The sequence below is a fragment of the Myxocyprinus asiaticus genome, chromosome 2 (genome assembly GCF_019703515.2).
Source record: "Myxocyprinus asiaticus isolate MX2 ecotype Aquarium Trade chromosome 2, UBuf_Myxa_2, whole genome shotgun sequence".
In the NCBI taxonomy this organism is placed as follows: domain Eukaryota; kingdom Metazoa; phylum Chordata; class Actinopteri; order Cypriniformes; family Catostomidae; genus Myxocyprinus; species Myxocyprinus asiaticus.
This window is the reverse complement of record NC_059345.1, coordinates 37,730,532-37,745,258: the sequence shown is the minus strand read 5'-3', so window position 1 is coordinate 37,745,258 and position 14,727 is coordinate 37,730,532. Positions and strand designations below refer to the sequence as shown.

At 42.3% G+C, this 14,727-nt stretch overlaps 1 protein-coding gene across 1 annotated transcript in view; it reads right to left on the bottom strand.

The window, feature by feature from the left end:
- The window catches only part of LOC127450086 (TOX high mobility group box family member 3-like), an 83,737-nt gene that overhangs the window by 24,661 nt on the left and 44,349 nt on the right, over nucleotides 1-14,727 (bottom strand). The gene's annotated exons all lie outside the window — the stretch shown is intronic.

The following is a 14,727-nucleotide window of genomic DNA, read 5'->3' as shown; positions in this document are numbered from 1 at the left end:
GACCAAATGGGATATGGCTTGCTTCCCCCCATTGAACAGGCGGTAGCAGACCACTTATGTCCCTCGACTCAAGCTGGCTTGAGATCCTGCCCACCATGCCGGCTTAATTTGACACTAGCGGGATGCACCTATAATACAGCTGGGCAAGCTGGTGCCGCCTTGCTCACGATGGCAGTGCTCCAAGTCTACCAGGCCAAAATTCTTTAAAAAAATTGATGAATCTGGTCCCGACCAGACCATGTTCAAAGAACTTCGCGTCGCGACCAATTTGGAACTAAGAGCAACAAAGTCCACCGCCAGAGCGATTGGGCGCTCCATGGGAAATCTGGTCATCCTAGACCGTCACCTTTGGCTGACACTGACCAACATGCACGATGGGGACAATCGGCCCTCCTTGATGCACCGGTATCCCCCGCTGGTCTCTTTGGCAACGCAGTGGAAGCCCTATCGGAGCACTTCCAGACAGCCCAAAAACAGCAGCAGGCTATGAAGCATTTCATGCCTAAACAAGGCAGTATCGCTGCTCAACCCAGCCGTTCACGCTCTGCTTCAATGCAGTGCCCCCCGAAACAGCAGCACTCTACTCCCCAGGCCCCTCAGGGTCCATCTGAGCCGGCCGTTCACACAAAAAAGCCTTGGCTGAAGCGCTGCTATCCACAGCCACAGCCACCGTGCCAAGGGCCCCGCCCATCAGTGTTCCTGACAGAGTCCGTGTTGTTCACCGTGGGGAAGCCACGCCCCCAATAAAGCCTGCTTCTGCTAGCTATTTGGTGACTTTTTAAAAAAGTTTGCTGTTCCTTCATTTTCATCCATATTTAAGAATGTTCATCTGTGTTGCTTATCACCTCTGTTTTTGGGAGTACATGCTGGACAAAGCCGAGCTAAAATTGCATTATCTATGTCTGTTTGCATTATTTATGTCTACGTATGTCTGCTTTTATTATTGTTTTAGGCCCACTGAAATCGAACTTTTAAAGTGCATGTAAACGTACTGAGTGTGAAAGCAAAGCAGACTATCCGTTTTGAGTCCATTTTCTAGGTCAGTGACAGTGTAAACGCAAAAGAACTGGGTTCTTTTTTACTCTGTTCACTTTTTGGTAAGGGATCAAAGTTAGATTTTTTCTCAAGTGTGAAAATACTCTATAGTAGTTTGCATACTGGGCACATTTGCTGCGGTTCAAATCTGAGTGTGATTTAATCCGGCGGCCCCCGCAAAGTTGGTCTGTTTCAGACTTTCAGATTCTTTTGAAACACGGTGCTTTTCTGTCATCACAAATGTGCTTATGATGGAGAATACAACACGGGTGATCAAAATCAAAATCACTTTTATTGTCACACAACCATATACACAAGTGCAATAGTGGGTGAAAGTCTTGGGTGCAGTTCCGAGCAACATAGCAGTCATGACAGTGATGAGACATATACCAATTTACAATAAACATCAGGTTTACACAACACAATCTACTATTCTAATATACACATAATTACACAACACAATATGCAAATAATTATATACAATGTACAGTATACAATACACACAATATAGAATACACATACACACAATATATAATACACATTATACAATAAAAATAGTATATATAGTATATATAAAATATTCAGAAGGTTGTATTGTACTGTATTGACATTCAGGCTGTCGGTTGATAGTCAGTTGCCAATGTGTTGTTAAGAGAGAATATAATTTATGACAGTCCAGTGTGAGATAATAAGATTAATAAAGTGAAGTGCTGATGTATATTGATTGTGAGAGATCAAGAGTTCAAAAGTCTGATTGCTTGGGGGAAGAAGCTGCCATGAAGTCGGTTGGTGCGGGTCCTGATGCTGCGATACTGCCTGCCTGATGGTAGCAGTGAGAGCAGCCCATGGCTCGGGCTGGAGTCTCTGATGATCCTCCGAGCTTTTTTCACACAACGCCTGGAATATATGTCCTGGAGGGAGGGAAGCTCACATCCGATGATGTGTCTGGCAGATCGCACCACCCTTTGCAGGGCTTTGCGGTTGTGGGCGGTGCTATTGCCGTACCAGGCAGTGATGCAGCTTGGTTCAGGTTCATTCCAAACTTCCTCAGGAAGAAGAGGTGCTGATGAGCCTTCTTCACAATGGCCTCAGTGTGGACGGACCATGTGAGTTCCTCAGTGATGTGGACACCAAGGAACTTGAAGCTGCTGACTCTCTCCACCGGTGCTCCATTGATGGTGATGGGACTGTGTTCTCTGTCTTTTCTCCTGAAGTCCACCACAAGCTCCTTTATCTTGCTGATGTTGAGGGAGAGATTGTGCTCCTGACACCAGCGTGTCAGAGTGTGCACCTCCTCTCTGTAGGCCATTTCATCATTGTCAGTGATCAGACCTACCACCATCGTATCATCAGCAAACTTAATGATGGCATTGGAGCTGTGTGTTGCCACACAGTCATGTGTGTACAGCGAATACAGGAGTGGGCTGAGAACACAGCCCTGTGGGGCTCCAGTGTTGAGGGTCAGTGATGAGGAGATGTTGCTGCCCATTCTAACCACCTGGCGTCTGCTTGACAGGAAGTCCAGGATCCAGCTGCACAGCGAGCTGTTTAAGCCTAGTGCCCGGAGTTTCACATCAAGCTTGGAGGGCGCTACGGTGTTGAATGCTGAGCTGTAGTCTACAAACAGCATTCTCACATAAGTGTTCCTTTTTTCCAGGTGGGAGAGAGCAGTGTGTAGTGTAGATGCAATAGCATCATCAGTGGAGCGGTTGTTGCAGTAAGCAAACTGCAATGGGTCCAGTGTGGGAGGCAGCACAGAGTAGATGTAATCTCTGATTAGTCTCTCAAAGCATTTGCTGATGATGGGGGTCAGAGCAACAGGACGCCAATCATTTAAGCAAGCGATTTTGGATTGCTTTGGTACAGGCACAAAGGTGGACATTTTAAAGCATGTGGGGACCACAGACAAGGAGAGGGAAAGGTTGAAAATGTCCATAAAAACACCAGCCAGTTGGTTCGTGCATGCTCTGATGACGCAGCCCGGAATGCCATCTGGACCCGTGGCTTTACAGATATTCACCCGTCGGAAGGATCGGGTTACATCCGCTAACCTCTGTAGCTTCGGCCGCGAGAGCTCTCTTAGCGAGGGTGGTATTATTTCCCTTGAAATGAGCATAAAAAGTATTTAAAAAGAGAGAGGCAGTGGTGTGCATGGCGGAGTTTTTATTTCCTTTAAAGTCCGTGATGATGTTAATTCCCTCCCACATGCTTCTAGAGTTGGTGGTGTTAAACTGTCCTTCAATCTTGTCCCTGTACTGGCGTTTGGCTGCTCTGATAGTTTTGCAGAGTGCATAACTGGCTTGTTTATGCTCCTCCGCGTTCCCGGAATTAAAAGCGGAGGTCCGCGCATCAAGTGCCGCGTGAACATCGCTATTTATCCATGGCTTCTGGTTGGGGTAGATCCGTATTGTTTTGGTCGGAACAACATCCTCTACACACTTTCTGATGAAACACGTTAGGCTATCAGCGTAAACCTCGATGTCATCATCAGAGTACTATTTTAGATGATATATGTGGCAAGGAGGAGGGCGGGGCTGGGCCATGCTGAAAACGCTTACGTCCCTGTACTGCGCATGAGTAAAACGTAAGACGCTTCGACATGCGTCATTTCCGTCAGGCGTTTATTTACTTTCCGCCTCTTTGAAACGTTGCGGCAATGTTGAGGAAAAGCACCGAGTTTTTTTAAATGGACGGACATACATACTCGGGACCCAGGTGTAATGTAATAGCTCTGCATACTTCTCTGATTATTTTACACACAGTTTGTCGGGCTAATCCTAACGCATTCGCCGTTTTTCGGAGTCTACCTTTGTTGCTTAAGTAGTATAGAGTACATGCAACCTTTGTAACAACATCCACCGGTGATCTCAGTCATGTTGTCTGGCCTTGAATATGAGCTTGTAGAAGTTCACTCAGATGATATAGAGAGTCCCTAGACATCCTAAATTTCTCACGCCACTCCTCGGACACGATAATTTCGTGTACAAAATTATCCCACCACGCACGGGTGCGTCCAGGTCTCTCCCAAAATCTCCACTCCATGTACGGTCTGAAAAAGCAACTGTCCTCGCGTTTCGCCACTGAACAACAACTGCGAGTAAACATCCCATCTCCTTTGAAAAAATGTAAGCTGAAGTATGTACAAACTGACATTAATCTTTAACAACACAATCAAACTGGAGAGTAGCCAAACACAACTGTGATACAACGTCGTCCACCATCTTGTTTTGGACTGAATGGGTCACATGACTGCGTCACATGACTAAAAGTGCGTCATCATTTTCAAAAGCCTCCGTTTTCACAGTCCACACTACAATGTGAAAACGGCATTTTCAAATTTATCCACTTTGGAGTGCGTTTTCAAAAAGCTCAGTTTTCGCTGACAAAAACGCCATCTCAGTGTGGACCAAAGGCCAAAACGGAGAGAAAAAGATGCGTTTTCAAACGAAAACGTATTAGTGTGGACAAGGCCTCAGATAACCATGGTAAACCAATAGCACAGATTATGAAGCAATAACCCCTTTCACATTTAGTAAACTGATTCAGCATTGTCATCAGTAGCACTTGTTAAAAGGCAGTTCATCACAATTACCAAGCATGATGGTTAAAGGAATCGATAGTGCAGAGCTCCTAATATCAGCCGAGCAGAAAGACAACCACTACTCAGATGACAGTGGCTTAGACTCTATGAGCCAACCCTCTCGGAATACCAGCCATTCCAAATCCATTTCTACATATACAGTAGTGATTACATGTGTGTAATAAGATTGTGTGTGATAAGGGATATTGCTGAGGGGAACTGAATATGATGGTATCAGTTACAGTTCTACAGCAGGAAGGGAGAGGTCACCTCATCAAACAATATACTGTTTCCATATGAATCATGTTTCATTGCGGTGGTCAAGATAATGTGGTATATATACATTGCTGGCCAAAAGTTTGGAATAATGTACAGATTTCGCATTTATGGAAAGAAATTGGTACTATTATTCACCAAAGCAGCATTCAATTGATCACAATGTATAGTCAGGACATTAATAATGTGAAAAATTACTATTACAATTTGAAAAAAAAAAAAAAAAAAATGAAAAATGTTCAGAACTTAAACTACTTCAAAGAGTTCTCATAACAAATCATCCACATGCAGCAATGAAAGCTTTGCAGATTATTGGCATTCTAGCTGTCAGTTTGTCCAGATACTCAGGTGACATTTCACCCCACGCTTCCTGTAGCATTTGCAATAGATGTGGCTGTCTTGTCGGGCACTTCACACACACGTTACAATCTAGCTGATCCCACAAAAGCTCAATGGGGTTAAGATCCATAACACTCTTATCGGTTGCTTATCTGTTGTCCAATGTCTGTGTTTCTTTGCCCATTCTAACCTTTTCTTTTTGTTTTTATGTTTCAAAAGTGGCTTTTTCTTTGTAATTCTTCCCATTAGGTCTGCACCCCTGAGTCTTCTCTTTACTGTTGTACATGAAACTGGTGTTAAGCGGGTAGAATTCAATGAAGCTGTCAGCTGAGGACATGTGAGGCGTCTATTTCTCAATCTAGAGACTCTGATGTAATTGTCCTCTTGTTTAGTTGTACATCTGGCCTTCCACATCTCTTTCTGTCCTTGTTAGAGCCAGTTGTCCTTTGTCTTTGAAGACTGTAGTGTACACCTTTGCATAAAATCTTCAGTTTTTGGCAATTTCAAGCATTGTATAGCCTTCATTCCTCAAAACAATTATTAACTGACGAGTTTCCAGAGAAAGCTGTTTCTTTTTTGCCATTTTTGACCTAATATTGACCTTAAGATATGCGAGTCTATTGCATACTCTGGCAACTCAAAAACAAAGACAATGTTAAGATTAATTTAACGAACCAAATAGCTTTCAACTGTGCTTGATATAATGGCAGGTGATTTTCTAGTACCAAATTAGCAATTAAGAATGATTACTCAAGGATAAGGTGTTAGAGTGATGGCTGCTGGAAATGGGGCCTGTCTAGATTTGATCAAAAATGACTTTTTTTCAAATAGTGATGGTGTTGTTTTTTACATCAGTAATGTCCTGACTATACTTTGTGATCAGTTGAATGCCACTTTGGTGAATTAAAGTACCAATTTCCTTCCAAAACAGCTAAATCTGTACATTATTCCAAACTTTTGGCTGCCAGTGTATATGTATATTATAATATGTGAAATCTATTCATCTCTCTTGATCAGTGTTTTAACATGTATGAATTTAGGATTCGCGAAACTGTAAGGATAATATGTGTATGGAGGCCTGGTTTACAGTTAAATAAAGTATGTTATATACTGTATATTCAGGTCTATACACAAAGTGCAGAATGTCAGACTCAGAGTTGCTTAGCTTCCCTCACCTACTCTATCTTTCTCTCCCTTAGCCTAAAGATGACACATTAAGCAGATTTATGAAAGAGCTAAAGCTCATGGAAAAGCCATCACACTGTGAAATTACAGCACTCACTAGGGTAAAGTCCCTTTAATTTCTCTTCAGCTTGATTTACAAGAAACAATATTCCACCACCCACCCACACAGACACTTCAGGTGTGGTTATTAAAAAAAAAAATTCAATGTTAATGCTTTTTATTTCATTGTGTCATGTATAATAATACCATCTGCAGTATGGAGGAAGAAACATTCTTCATTACTTTGGAACAAATTCGAATGAGGGAAACACTCAACAGCTCAGTTCACTATGGCTATATACAGCTTCTGTCCGAACAGAGCCGAGCCGAATTCGGCTCCGCAAGCAGCGGGTCACGCCCCGCGTCACAACTCGTTTGTGAATTATTCCGCAAAGGTGTCTCACCTCCTCGCAGCACAGCTCCGATAACTATGAAGCAAGTGTGTCTACAAACTTCTATTCATCTCTAGACAATAACATGACTTTCTTTCCTCCCGCCCAGGACAAACATTTCACGCAGGTGAAATCAATCCATCATTTTAATTTTACAGACAAGTATTCTCTAATTTTGCCCGAATCATTGGATTACAAATTCTTGACCACAGAACATAATTGCTGCATGACTTTAAAGTGTTTCAACAATCTGTTATAATCTTGCCTCCACTCAAGCTTAAAGTAATGGGTTGAAATCAGCGCCGGATAATTCGGCTTTGCATTTTGCTTCATCCTCACAATATTTCAGTCTTTCTGTAGAATTTATTAAAGGTTATTAATATAAATAAGTTGTATTTATTCATCACACTACTGCAAAAGGCGCCCATATAGTATCTATTAAATCCAATTCTCAGGCACAAACTCCAAATGATTTTGTACGTCCTTGTCAAAATGAGACGAGTCACCCTGTGCCAATAATACAGAATTCATTGAATTGCATTATGTTGGAGAACAATCTACAAAGCTTCAAACCATACACTTAAGTTAACTAAATATCAGACTACGGTTTTCATCTTGGTACTTAGTTTCAGGTGCCTTCTAATTTAATGACAAATCACAACTTTAAATGACATTGTACGTATGCACATGCAAGCATGTCTCCAGACATTGCTTCTCAAATGTTCCAGATATTTAATCTAGCAAACAATTAAGTTTAAGGTGTCCACAGACGCTACGTTTTATTATGTCTCCAACAAGCATTTGGACAAGTGTGTTCGCAGGTATCTTGCAACACCTAATCGAGAAAAAACAAACCAAAAAAAAAAAAAACTTAAAGTTCGAAATATCTTCCTAGAAATGCTTTTACAGGGGATCCCTTTTACAATCCTGACTATTCGTCTGTTACCCCAAACGCCAGCGCCATTTAATGCAAGGCATTTCTGCAAATGCATGTTTAACATATTACTGTTTATATTATCCATAAATTTTATATTATCCATAAACCTGTCCCTCTAGGAAGCAGCAAGTAGTGATAGCCCTGCTTCCAATGTTTCCAACAATGTACACCCACTATCAGAGTGCTGGGCCAGGCCGTTATCTCAGCAGAACGCAGAACCTTGAACCCCAGCTAGCTGCAACGTTAGCTGCGGACCAATGCAATCTATGTCCGACCGCTTCATACTCCTTCGGCCACACATATTGGCTCTAATACCAACCCACTACAGCCTCAGCATTTTACCATGCTTCCGCCGTAACAATCCCCGACTTTGCAACTGCAAGTCCCTTTCTTCTCTAACTCATACTTACCACCCCAGTATCTCACCGCAAATCCTCTCCTCGTGCAGTGCGATCAACCATGACATGTTTTTTCTGCTTAATCATCCCATATTATGCCACTCATACCAAACGAACCATTACCCACCTAGTGATTGACAACAATCAGGCTGTTTTAGATCTTCCCTAAACAGTTCACCATAAGCCTGCATCTCTGCATCAATCAATTTAATTCAATTATATCCTATTATATGCCCTCCCGTTGCTTGACGACTCAGCCCATTCATATCGCAGAGTGAGTTATCGTTTATATGCAGCGTAAAATTTTCACACGAAAATACTGGTTCTTCCTGTTAAACTCTGTGTGGTCCTGTGTTCGAGGATTCAGCCAGTTTGTTTCACATAGAGAGTTCTTTTAAAATGCACCATACCACGGTTTTTGGTCACGTGATGCCATGCGAGGAGCGGACATGTGAGTGGCGAGCTCTGCGCACTTTGCTAATTTTATTACTATTTGTGTCATAAAAAGGTGAGATTCAATACACCCTGATACATAACTGTTCTAGGAAGACAATATGTCAAAACATTCAAAATCCTCGAGCTCTGGAGATATTAAAGGACACTTACGTGCTCGGGCTGATTCCCCGGAGCAACAGACCGAAAGCCCCGGACTCAATTCGGACGGTGAACTGAAAGAAATCCGGCGTGAATTGATGAATGTGTCGGCAATGCTGACGAAAGTCATCGCAGATTTGGAAGATCTTGCTGCAATATGTCGATCGATTACTTCCATGGAGATTAAATTCTCTGAGTTGGTTACAAGATTGTCGGATGTCGAGAGACGGATCGATTATCTGGAGTCATCGGAGAGGGAATTAGCTGCTAATCCGCTAGCGGCCAAGGTGGATTTGGAACACATTTGGGAAAAACGTCCAACGACAAAACAACGTCCGAATTGTTGGAATTCCTGAGCATGAGGAAGGTTGAGATATGGTGAAATTCCTAGACGAGCTCTTCCCGAGTCTGCTCAACATAACAGGCCATAAGCTGGAAATCGATCGAGCTCACAGAGTCCCGGTTCAGAGATCCACTGAGGGAGACAGGCCCCAATCAATTCTGGCCAAATTTCTGAGATCATCTGATAAAGATCTTGTGTTACGCAAGGCGAGAATTAAAGGAAGGCTTTCTTGGAAGAACCACATCATTTTCTTGTTCCCAGACCTTGCAAATTCAAAAAGAGAGAAACATGATCGATTCAAGGAATGCAAGAATCTCTTACATCAACAGAAGATCGCTTTTGAATGGGTTGGGGCACCCCATAAAAAGAAGGAAGGTTTATTTCTTTTCTTAAACGTAAGAAATATGATATAGTGTTTCTTCAAGAAACGCATCTTTCCCCACAAGAAGCTGAAATATTTGGGAAGATATGGGGTGGACATGTTTTCTTTAGTGCAGGCTCAATTAAGAGCAGGGGAGTCATTACATTGATAAGTAAACATCTACAATTCAAATGTCTCAAACAGATTAATGATAAATTAGGAAGAGTCATTATTGTTTTAGCAGGAATTCAGGGGCAAAGGTTGATTTTGGCTAATATTTATGCACCTAACGCTGATGATCAGGGCTTTTTTATAGATCTTGAAGGGATGTTGCAAGCCACTGGCACCTCTAATGATATAATATTGGGAGGAGACTTTAATCTTTTGATGCATTCAAAAAGTGTATAAGCCCTCTAGAGCATCATTGACGCTTCACAGGACATGTAAAAATCTTGGTCTTATAGATATTTGGAGACTTTTGAACCCATCTGGTAGGGACTATACATTGTTTTCATCAGTACATAAGATTTATTCTAGAACAGATTTTTTTATTGTTTTATATATAAGTCCCTCATTTCATCTGTTGTTGATTGTTCAATTGGAAACATCTTAGTCTCAGATCACGCCCTGGTGAGTTTAGAGGTGTTGCCATATACAGAGAAAAAGAAATCATATAGTTGCCACCTTAATGTATCCCTTTTGCAAAATCCTGATTTTCAACAAATGTTAAAGGCTGAAATCATTGTTTATTTGGAGACCAACTGATCCTCAGTTTCCTCTATGGGCGTAGCTTGGGAGGCACTTAAGGCAGTTCTTAGGGGTCGGATCATACAGTGTGCCTCATTCATCAATAAATCCAAAGCACGAGAACTTGTGGAGTCGGAAGGGAATATTAAAAGTGTCGAGGCAGAGCTGAAGTGGCGAATGTCGTCTGATGGCCTCAGAGAATTGACCTGATTGAAATATAGATATAATACTATCTTGTCACGGAAGGTGGAGTTTTGGCTATTCAGGGCAAGACAGTCATACTTTGAGTCAGGGGACAAAGCAGGGAAGCTTCTGGCTAGATACATAAAGCAGAGAGAGTCTTTCTACCATTCCCTCAGTGAAATCTGCTGGTGGTGAAATATTTACCTCGGCCATTGATATTAATAATGCTTTTAAAGAATTCTATCTTGATCTCTATAGTTCCACATCTTCTACTGATGAAGATATTAGAAACTTTGTGGAACCATTAGAACTACCTAAACTGACGACTGAGCAAAAAAATGCTCTTGATTCTGAGATAACCTCGGAGGAGCTTGGCGAGGTAATTAAGGCCTTGCCTACACGCAAGGCTCCAGGGCCAGATGGTTTTGCCGCTGAATTTTTTAGATCTTATGCTACAGAATTGGCTCCACTTTTGTTAGAAGTTTATACAGAATCATTAAAGAATGGAAAGATTCCGCCAACCATGACATAAGCCCGGATCAGTTTGATTCTTAAAAAGCACAAACTTCAACCGAGTGTAAGAGTTACCGTCCAATTTCCCTGAACCAGCTAGACATAAAAATATTGTCAAAAATTTTGGCAAACCGATTAAGTAAAGTTATGACATCTCTTATACAAACATATCAGGTGGGGTTTATTTGGGGCCACAACTCTTCTGATAACCTTAGGCGTTTCATCAATATTATGTGGTCAGTGGCGAATGATCAGATTCCGGTCGCTGCCATCTCACTTGATGCCGAAAATGCATTTGATATGGTAAAATGGGATTATCTTTTTAAGATTTTGGAAATATACGGGTTCGGGAATACTTTTATTAGATGGATCAAGTTACTTTATAGACACCCGGTAGCGGCAGTACAAACAAATTGATTAATTTCAGATTATTTTACTCTGGATAGGGGCACCCGGCAGGGTTGGCCTCTTTCCCCAATATTGTTCTGTCTTGCCCTGGAACCATTAGCAGCCGCGATAAGACAGGAGGATGATTTTCCAGGGGTGGTGGCGGGAGGTGTGGTGCATAAGCTTTTGCTTTACACAGATGATATTTTATTATTCGTCTCCAATCCTTCTAGATCTATGCCTTGCCTCCACAGAATTATTAATTCCTTTTCTTGGGAAAGGAAAAGGATAAAGTTATTGGGATACAGAGTCAATTGGTCTAAATCCGAAGCTTTGGCTCTGACAGCATACTGCCCAGTAACGGCTTTCCAGCCGGGCGCCTTCCAGTGGCCCAAACAGGGCATTAAGTATTTGGGCATTTTATTCCCAGCAAATTTGTCTGATTTAGTTAGAGTTAATTTTGACCCCTTAATTAAAAGGTTTATGAGCTAGGTGGGCTTCATTACATTTATCTATGATTGGGTTAATGTTATTAAAATTAATTGTATTCCAAAATGTAACTTCCTATTACAATCTCTCCCTATAGATGTCCCCCTCTCTTACTTCAAGCAATTTGAAAGCATAGCGAAGTCCTTCATTTGGACTGGTAAGCGTCCTAGATTAAATTTGTATAAGTTACATAGACCGACTGACAACGGTGGGCTAGGCCTACCCAAGATTTTGTTTTATTATTATGTATTCGGTCTCAGACATTTGGCTCACTGGTCGCTTCCACCTGAGAGAGCCCCTCCTTGGTTTTGTATTAAATAGGAAGTTCTTGCCCCTATTTTGCCATTGCAAAGCCTGTCTATCAAACTAGTTGGAAAAGTTAAATTACAAACCGTTATCTCGCATTTGCACTCGGTATGGACAAAAGTGTCCAGAGTGTTTAATTCGGACATTTATTTAAATGTTGCCTCGAGCATATGGCTGAACCCACAATTACGCATTAATAAATCCCATTTCTGCTGGTCAGACTGGATTGTGAGGGGGGTTATTACACTCGGTGACCTATATGAGAGTGGAGTGTTGAGGTCTTTTGAAAATTTGGTTCAACATTTTGGGATTCCCAGATCTCAGTTCTATAGGTATTTACAGCTGCGCCACCTGCTCTGTATTGTTTTTGGGAGTGGCACACACCCCCCTAAAGCGGCAGATACTCTGGGAGAGGTGATTACGGCTTTTGGAAAAGGTCATGAGGCATCAGTTTATTACTCCCTGCTAATTCAGAGTCTGGGAGATGGAGCTTTAACTTCTCTCAAGAGATTATGGGAGAAAGATTTAAACTTGGTATTGGAGGAGGGAGTGTGGGCTAGGATTCTAAAAAAATGCCAAGTCTGCATCTAGAGATGCAAGGGTGCACCTTATGCAATTTAAGATTTTACATAGATTATATTGGACCCTCTCTAGATTGTATAGGCTATAACTGGTCTTAAAGACACACCTACTTGCTGGCAATGCCAATCAGAAGATGGAGACACAACCCATGCTTTTTGGGGGTGTGTTAAAATCCAGGAATTTTGGTTGAAAGTTCAGAGTTTTTTGTGTGACGTTTTAGGCACTCGAATTTCACTCTGCCCCAGGCGATGGGGTGGTCATAAATTTTGGAGATAAACACATAAAAAACTGTGTTCTGACCAGCATTATGGTGGGCAGGCAAATTATTTTAAGGGGATGGAAGTCGGATAGGGCGCCCTCATTTCCAGAGTGGTGTACGGAGATGGGGAGAGTGGCTGCTTTTGACGGGATGGCAAGCAGAAGGCCGGTGGTTCAGAACTTGTTCGACGGGAAGTGGGGTAATTACTTAGTGTTTTTGGGGGACTCTCGGGGAGGGGCTGGGGAGAGAGTTGTTTTGTTTTAATTATATATTATTATTATGTTTGTTTGTTTGTGTGTGTATCTATTTGTGACCACAGGGGTGTTTGTTGGGGGTTAGGGTGGGTTTGGTGATTGGGGAGGGGTATTGGGGGGGGTTAAATGTTAAATGTTGATTCAGTGTATATATGTTGTGTTTTTTTGTTATATATTTATGAATCAATAAAATGTTAATAAAAAAAAAAAAAGCACCATATCACTTTTACAAGAATCAAGTGTTCTACCGTCGAATGCTGTGCGGGCCTACACCAGCAGGTTCAGCCACTTGCAGCACTGACCGAGCTCAGTAAAATACAGCATAAACCATTCTCACATGAATCGTATGTTCTCCCATTGAACGCAGTGCGGTCCCGCGCTCGAGGATCCAGCCTTTTCATATCGCAAAAAGGGGGAGGGCTCTCATTTTACAGCAAATTTAATCACTTCATTTCAATGCAGCTTGGACTCTCCCGTTCGAATGCAGCGAGAGTCACCACGTCCAGGCTGTGGGCTCTCCCGTTCAAATCGCAGTACGGCTCTCTCATTCAAAGCAGCACAGGCTCTCCCATTCGAATCGCAGTATGACTCTCTCATTCAAATGCAGTACGACTCTCCCTTTCAAATGAAGTATGGCTCTCCCATTCAAACGCAGCACAGGCTCTCCCGTTTGTATACAGGAAGAGCTCTCCCATTTGAATGCAGTGAGAGTCACCACGTGCAGGCCGTGGGCTCACCCATTCGAATCGCAGTATGGCTCTCCCGTTCAAACGCAGTATAGCTCTCCAGTTCAAATGCAGTACAGCTCTCCCGTTCAAACACAGTACGGCTCTCCCATTTAAACGCAGTACGGCTCTCCCATTCAAACGCAGCATGGGCTCTCCCATTCGAATTGCAGTAAGGGTCCTCCCGTTTGAATGCAGCGAGAGTCACCATGTCCAGGCCGTGGGCTCTCCTGTTCGAATGTCACTGGGTGGTGTCTCCCCACCATCCACATTGCCCCAAATGCTGTCGATTGACCTTAACCTTTATTCAACCCGGAACTATCCCTTTAACTCTAAATCAGAACATGAAACTGTTGCAAGCCATCCCACGTAAACCCATCATCACAAACATACACAATACAAACATGTGCAATAAAGGCACTTCACGTGCACAAACTCACACACAAACTGTCTTTGCTTAGCCAGCATGAGTCTATCAATTCCGTTGAAATGTTGAGATTTGCATTGGAAATGTGATGGAAATCAGGCAGTGGCAACAGTGAGTGTAACAGTGAGTGAGAACATGCACTGTATAAGACAAGCAGAATATATATATTGTCAGACTCAGTGACGGAGGATAATGATAGACAGAAAGAGAGAGAGAGTGAGTGACTTTTGTGAGGGGTGACATTTTTTTTTTTCTTTTACTCACTTGATCGTATCTTTAAATGAGTATGGGGACAGGTGTTTACATGCACACTACTTCAGCCGTCATCCGAGCCTGGCAGACACTTTCACCTAGAGCACATCATCAGAATTCTATT